This window comes from Lutra lutra, chromosome 5 (assembly GCF_902655055.1).
Source record: "Lutra lutra chromosome 5, mLutLut1.2, whole genome shotgun sequence".
NCBI lineage: Eukaryota > Metazoa > Chordata > Mammalia > Carnivora > Mustelidae > Lutra > Lutra lutra.
Window position 1 is genome coordinate 94,827,131 of NC_062282.1, and position 7,893 is coordinate 94,835,023.

Here is a 7,893-nt window from a genome sequence, read left to right on the forward strand (position 1 = left end):
AATCAATCACCTCTTGTTGCCAGGACATTTGCAATATGGGGCAAGAGGAAAAGGCATCCCCAAATATAACTGAGATTAAGTTTCCCACCCCTAGACTAGTGTTTGCATCAGATTTCATCCAGTTTTAAGAAATGATTTTTCACCTGAGTGTTGTAAAGTAAATTTGTATCAGTTGTCATAATATCATATCATAAAACAATACTGCTACAATATAACCAACATAAGTGATATATTACACGCTTAAGCCTTTGTTTTTTCTAAATAAAAAACATCCAAGCATTTCTATATTTTTCTTCTGGTAAAATATGGGAGGAGCAGTCAAATTTTCAAAAATTCATAAAATAAATCTATCCTAGAACTTAGTAAAACATTTCTTTTTTTCTAAATAATTCTCCTACCAGAAAGCCTTGTATAGGTAAGGTTTAAAAAAAAAAACGGTTCTCTTGCTCCCTCACCAACTTGGCAGTCACCAAAAGTGTTTCAGGCTTGAAAATTACTCAGCCTGTGTTTGCCCAGGTCACACCATTACATGATGCTACATAAATAGTAATTAAAAGCATTTCTTTGCTTCAGCTTCCCTCACTATTTTAGCACTTACAGTCACTTCCCATCTCCCCAGTTACCTGCATTTATCTCTGGGTGAATACAGAGGGACAGCTAATTTCTGCAAACAAGCCCTCTTAGCCTTCGTCAATTCAGAGATCTCTCCTGCCCCCAAAAGCTTTGAGGCCACCTAAGGCCACCTATGTTGCCACAATAGGCCTCTGTTTTCACTGCCACCCCACGTCACATCCACAGAGCTGCTGCTATCACAGCTGTGGCCACGGCCCTGGGGCAGTGGCTCAGCTGACCTAGGAGACACCCACAGATGTTTGAATATTGGTAGCAATACTTGAAATTACAACCAGAAGTTAAGAACATGGACATTTTATTCCAAGAGGAGAACAAGAAGTTTCCCCAGGAAGCACGGAGAATTGGACAAGGCCAAGAGGCAGTCTCAGGGCCCACTGTAGAGACAACACGGTTATTTCTCCTGGCAGGAGCATCCCTCCCTGAGGCACCAAAACTTTCTGGCCAGCAGAGCCCATCCCCAGTCCTTGACTCCCAGACCTGCAAAATCCAGCAGACAAAGGGGCAGAGTCTTTGAGTAAATACTGATTTAGACTAGTTTCTCCAACCATACATATCACATGGAACCGTGGTAGATTGGCCATCAATTTTGTCTTTGGGAACCATCCATGCACTAAATCTGAAGATTTTAACGGATTAGGCTACCTCACTTCTGCCACTCACTAGCACCCACCTGCTCTGGACCACTCATTCACTCCATACTGAAGAGCCTCTATCTGAACAGTGCCTCTGCCGTCAGATGCCAAGAGCACAAACGGCCAATTCCACTCTGATCTGGGAGAAGGGGGTAGGACGAGTTCCTCTTTAGGACAACATCTGACTCATGGTCAATGCAAAATGGGAGGAAGAAACAAGATGGCAGACAAGTAGCGGACCCCATTTCAACCAGTCCTCTGAATTGAGCTAGATATCCACCAAACCATTTTGAACACCCACGAAATCAGCCTGAGATATAAGAATATGTATCTGGATCTCTACAAGCAGAGTAAATGTGAAATGAGTGAGACTCTTTTCCTTTTTCTTGGTAGGGGGAGGGCAGCTTAAAAGTAACTATTAAAAGTAGGTTAATAATTGTTAAACATAGGGTACTGTAAGAGAAAACCCCTTAAAATCACAAAATACCATACTGACAAATGAAACTCTGATCAAACTGCCTCCTCCCATGAGGAAGGGCCTTTTTCCTCACCATACATCTGGAGAGTTTTAGGGAAAGGAGAGGCTCAGAAATGAGTCGTTGAGCTCTTCTGACACAGTAACCTTGCCTCATTTCTGCCCTACCCCGGGGACTAGTGGAAGACCCAGATCCCTCAGGAGCTGGGAAGGAGACTTGTCTCAGCTCAAGCCATGAGTGTTACATGAGGTGACCTGCTTTCAGTGGAGGATTTGTGTCATCTGTTGGTGACAGCCACCGCTTCCTGGCGAAGTGCCAGAGCTCCATGCTGGGTTCCCTAACTCTGCGCTGGTTCGGTCGTGTTCTTCACCTGGAGGCACAAAACCTTTGAATATCTTTGCATGGTGATGCGCATCTTCTCCCAAAGGAGAAGAATATAAATCAGCCACGTCCACTGGGCCATGAGCTATTACCTTGTTTAGCTCATTCACGGGCCAGAATGTTCTCCTGGCAAGTTCAGGTCTTAGATGAAATCTGACAGTCCTTTCTACATCAGATTGTGATTCTAAATTTGGCTCCTGCTTCTACCCCTACAGCTTCTCCAGGAGAGGGGCCTATTCTTGGGCCAGGTACCCTTTCTTCAGCAGTAGCTGACGTTGAGAGTCCCAGCGTGGATCCCAGCAAGAGAGTTTCTTAGATGAGGGTGTACTCTGGAGACATTTTTTTTTTTAACTTTATGAACAATAATATACAAAGTAAATAACATGTAATTTTATGCATAGATAATACAGGAGGGCAGTATATGGACACATATAAAAAACATACTTCAAAGTATAAAGAGGAATGTCCCTTCAAAAATCCCTGGAGGCATCCAGGAGCAGAAAGGGAGGTACGGCTCAGAAGTTAAGGCTCTCAGAGTATAAGGGTTAAGGAAACAGAGCCACGTAGCAGGGGTTAAATTCCTACTCTGCCTCTTGCTGGCCATTGGACCTTTACTTCCCTGTGGCTCAGCGTCCTCATCTCTGAAGAGGAGCAAACCAGGAAGCTTAAGGGACACAATACACATAAAGGGTTCATGACAGTCCCTGCACATGCAGAACTGTCACCACTTGGTGACATGTGCAGAACTGTCCTCCCTCCACACTCATCACTGGTGTGCGAGGACGCACTGTCGTGTCAGGGGGTGAGCTTTCACCACGCTCATCCCCTCTATTCTCCATTTACCCCCTGACTGGGTCAGAGAAGTATCTGAGGTGAGACAGTCCTCTGAGGTCCCAGACAAAGCTAAGGTAACGGTTAGCATCCTTCCGTCTGTCTGTGGTTGGGATCCTCTAGTGGGAGGCGGTGAGGGGGTACTGTGAGGCCACACATGGGAGTAAGGACAGGAGGTGTTAGGTCTACCTTCCTCAACTCCCCCAGCACATGTGGGGTTCACAGGCATTCCCCATGGCCACTGAGCACTGAGCTTCCGATGTAATGTGTGGTTTATTGAAGACACTGCTGTTAGCAGTGTCTTTGAGGTGTCATTGAAACTCATGTTGTGGGACTCCTAGGTAAAGCTCCCAAACCAGGCCTCACAGCCCGCAGCTCGGCAGCCGCAACGCAGCACTTCCCCAGACCTCCCAGCCACCCTCTGGCCAGAGGGCGGGGCTCGCACCAATTGCCCCAAATGTTAGAATGGGCCTCATCCTCCTGAAACATAGTATTTGTTGGGGTACTTCCAGTTCTAAGTGTCAGAAAACCCAGCTCAGAGAGGTTTGGACAGTAAAGCAATTAATTGGCTGCTAAAGGAAACCTCAGGCCAGGAACTCCATGTAGAAAAAGGACTCAATTTCCTTCTGCCCCTCGGCACGGCTACCTGCAGCGTCCTCCTTATCCCAAGGCAAACTCCCATTGTTATTGTAGCATAACTGACTGCCAGTGACCTCAGGGCCTGGGCTTTCCTCCCCATCCAGAAGGGACAAGACAGCTTCTGTCCCAGCGTTGCAGCAAGAGCTTGAAACACACTCTGACTCAGTCTGCTGAGGTCTGATGCTTAACCCTTGAAGTGGTGACTGCAGCTAAACAGTCAAGGGGCTGGCTGTGGTGCCGGGGGAGGACCTGCCACCGCCCAAGTCAGGGCTGTGCCCAGACACTAATGCATAGACAACCTTCGGAAGGAGGAATGGAGGAACAATTACTCATTAGAATCAAGACGTGATTTGAAAGCTATAGAGGGATGTGCATCTTAAGGTTCTCTAACCTTTGTTGTGTTCCCCCAAAGTCAATAACAGCTGTAATGTTAAATCTGGTAAAGGGGATTTCCATCCCAACCAGGGGGCACTCGCAGGAATCCAGACATTGCTCCCATGGAGGCTGGTACCCGAGGGATGGAGGGACACACAGGGCTCTAGGGACAGGGCTCACTATGACCCCTACGGCAGCTAAGAGGCATTGCCACCAGCCTGTCGTGGGCATCACACTCACTCAGGAACTCCCTTTCCACTTCTAACCTCCTTCTATCGCTAACAAGTAACTTTACTCCTTTTGGTTTTCCATCTGCGCATGCATGTGTTCTGCTGCCTGGGAGCTTATAAGCCATAAGCCCAGCTTTGTCAGGACCCCTGCTTCCTGGTGGCCTCATCACGTGTGTCTTCTCAAATGCCGTTCTATCTAGGAATTGCCTGATTCTAGCAGTTTCAGGGAGCTGGGTGGTGAGCTGGACTTTGGACGAAGATTGCAAGAGAAAGAAAAAAGTCAAGGTATCTCTTGGCTGGAAAAATACATGAAGATGATTCTGAGGCAGAAAGGAGTCTGTTTTGCCAGAGCAGGAGAGCACGTTCGAGATGGTCCGGAGAGCAGTGAAGTGAGGAGAAGGGAGTGGCCCCGGTTTACAGCGGGTTTAGAAATAAGGATCTGTTGAAAGCTTTTGAGCAAAGCACTCATCTGGCCTCTTCATTTTTCCTACAGCCAAGTCAGCTTCATTTGAACCCTTGCTTTGCTTTCACCGAATAGCCAGATACCTGCTGTTCTCAATCTCTCTCTCCATTTGTTCCGTCATGCCTGTTCTGGGTGAATCATGTTGGGCTGGAGATCAGAGGTAAGGAGCAACACTCACCTCTGAGAAATACCATAGGCCTTTGCCCTACTGATAGAGCTTACCAGTCATTCTCAACCCTATCCAACTCAAGTGTCCCCTGTTATTTTAAGAAGTGTCTCAGTAATTTTCCCTTTGCTATTTTGAAATGAAGTGTGTACATAGCATGACTGATCTACATGCCCAATGGTATGAGATGAATCTTAGCACACCCCAACTCGTATGGCCAAGTCCTAACCCCCAGTACCTCATTCAGAATGTGACCCTATTTGGAGGTAAGGGCTTTAAAGAGGTAACTGAGTTAAAATGAGGTCATTGTAAGAAGAGGAAATTTGGACACAGACACATACAGAGAGAAGACAATGCAAAGACCCAGGGAGAAGACGGCCAGTGACAAGCCAAGGACTGAGGCTGGGGACAGATCCTTCCCTCACAGCCCTGAGAAGGAACAACCCTGCCAACACCTTGATCTCAGACTTCCGGCCGTGAGAAAATAAAGGTCTGTGGTTAAAGCCACCCAGTCTGTGGCTCTAGCAGACTAATGCGATCTGTGCAATGCCTGCATCGTGGTATCAAGCAGTGAACGGAACGAATCTGTAATGGAGTATGTATTTCCATGAGGACGTGCTCAAGCACAACGATACCCAGAGATATAACATTGACACCAACAGTGTGCACGCAACGGCTCTGAGGCACTGCCGAGACCAAATGTAGGCTAGTACAGGCGGTATGCCCAGGTGCCAACCCACACACGACATTGCGGGCAACATTACCATTGGAAGCAGATTTTCTCCAGGGGTGGAAAACTCTTGGTAAAGTTCCACACGAAACAAAGAACAATCTTCCCTCAAATTACATGGTAGTTACGTTCCTGGAAAATTCAACAAATACGCTATATTTTATTCGTAGCCCAGAAACAGGTTCTAGATAAACACAGTTTGCATCTGTGTGAATGTCCTGGGAAACAGTTGAAAAACACAGACAATTCTTCATTTTTCTGTAGATGTCGCAGGATGTCAGGACGTCTAGCAATCCTGGCCTACATCCCTCATTGCCAGGAGGGCATTCGGTCATCATGACAATCAAAACTGTCCCCTTATTTCCAAAATACTCCCTAAATATTCCCAAAGGAGGAGGAGTACCAATTTTGTTGAGAACCAGTGAGATACATGAAAATAAAAGGTGTAATTTCTGGCAGTCTCCGGGTGTTGGGCCAACCCCACCTCCACCAGCTGCCAGAACCCCTCCTGTCTGGAGGCCATGACCTGGGGACTGGGTCATATGGGACCATGCAGCAGGCTTCTTCTCAAGCCTCAGTCTTGACACTGCCCTTAAGTCCCATGTGTTAAAAGGATCTTTTGTTTACTTGAACCTCAGAGGCTTCGAGGTAATCCAAGTTTGGTGGAGGCTAGCAGTTGCGGGCCTGCCTTTCTCTGTGTGTGTGTGTTTTCATGCGTGTATAGCATATATCTAGGGCTAGAGAAGTGCCAAGGCACTGTGGTGACTGTAGAGGCATGGAGGCAGGGGACAGAGCAGAGCCCCAGAGAATCACCCTGGCAAGTCCTATTGCTCAGTTCCCTGCTCCTGTATCTCCATCATGGAACATTCACTGCTGGACAAAATCACAGGACCCAGCATAATGGTTCCAGAAAGCTTGGGCTTTCTTGGGCTTCTAACCGCCCCCGGGGCCCTCAGCGAGGTGCCAGTCCTCCCTCTGCCTGCCACCCGAGCACGTTTCCTAGTATTTGCTCTCAGTTTCCATCATTCTCCCAACCACTCACGTCCCACCCTGGTGTCTCAGGCTCCAGAAAGACTTTGGTATGTTTTATTGAGATAGTCGATAATACGGTCCAGAAGAACTTTCATTCTTTTCATCCCTGAATTTCTTTTCCTCTTACACAACAGGAAGAAAAGTCCACTCGTGCTGCCTAAAGTGCCCCCCCAACCCCACACCATCACCTTGCAACAGAACAAGCTTCATTGGTCAAAGAGCCCAGGTTTCTGCCTTTCAGGTGCCTGCTCTGTCAACTTCGCAGGAAGCCATGCTGTAGGAGTTAGAATGCTTTGGGTGCAACTAGTAGAATCCAAGTTGAATGCACTTGAGCCAGAAAAGGGATTTTACTTTAAAGAGTCAGGGATGTCCCAAAAATCAGAGTGTTGGAAATACAATGGGTCTCAGGAAAGGACTTGTTCAGAATTGCAAAACCACTGGCACTCCCCTCCATCCTGCTTTGCTGCTCCTGCCTGCTTTGTTCTGTGTTTCCTGTATACTAGCTCCCTGGGAATTCCTGTCCCCAGGGCAGAATCCTAATCCCAGGACAGAGAACCCTGATGGCCTAGTTTGGATCAGGTCCAATCACCTGGCCAACTTCAGCTAAAATGGCTTGAGACAAGATTAACCCTCTTACTTGAAAAAACTAAAAACAGGAAACAGATTGTGGATATCAGGGAGCCCAGGACAATGATCCCTAAGAGAGGGACAGATGGGAGGGCTTATGATTGCCCTGGCTTGCTGCCTGGGGAGTTTCCACATGGCAGCAGCACCAGGAGAGGACCCAGTGAGAGGCCAGTGGTTTCCCTTGGGTGAGAAGACTGAGTTGCGAAGACAAGAAGCCATGGTGGCCAGAGGATACCAGGGAGTAGAGAGCTGGAGAGACAGCACTGGATTCCTGGAGGATCTCCTTGAGTCTTTAGCTGAGTATTGATCAAGAAACTACCGGAAGCAGGGAAAGAGCTACCTAAAAGGAGCAGAGGAACACTCCTGTGAGCTGTTGGGAGGCCTTCAAATAGTTTGTTTCCATCAGTCAGAATGGTAAGACTAGGAATCCACAGGTGTCAAGTAGATGGCTCAGAAGAGCATCATGTCAGTGACTGGGAATCTTAAGTCCTCAAGACCATTCTGGTTCTGCCAACAAAGGTTAAAAGCAAACTCAAGAGACTCCAACTGTGTCCAAGTGACTTAACCACATTCCAGAATGACGCTCACGAATACTTCTGGGAATACAGAAATACCCAGCACCCAACAAGGTAAAATTCAGAATCTCAACATCCAACCAACTCTCTGGCTAAAAGGAAA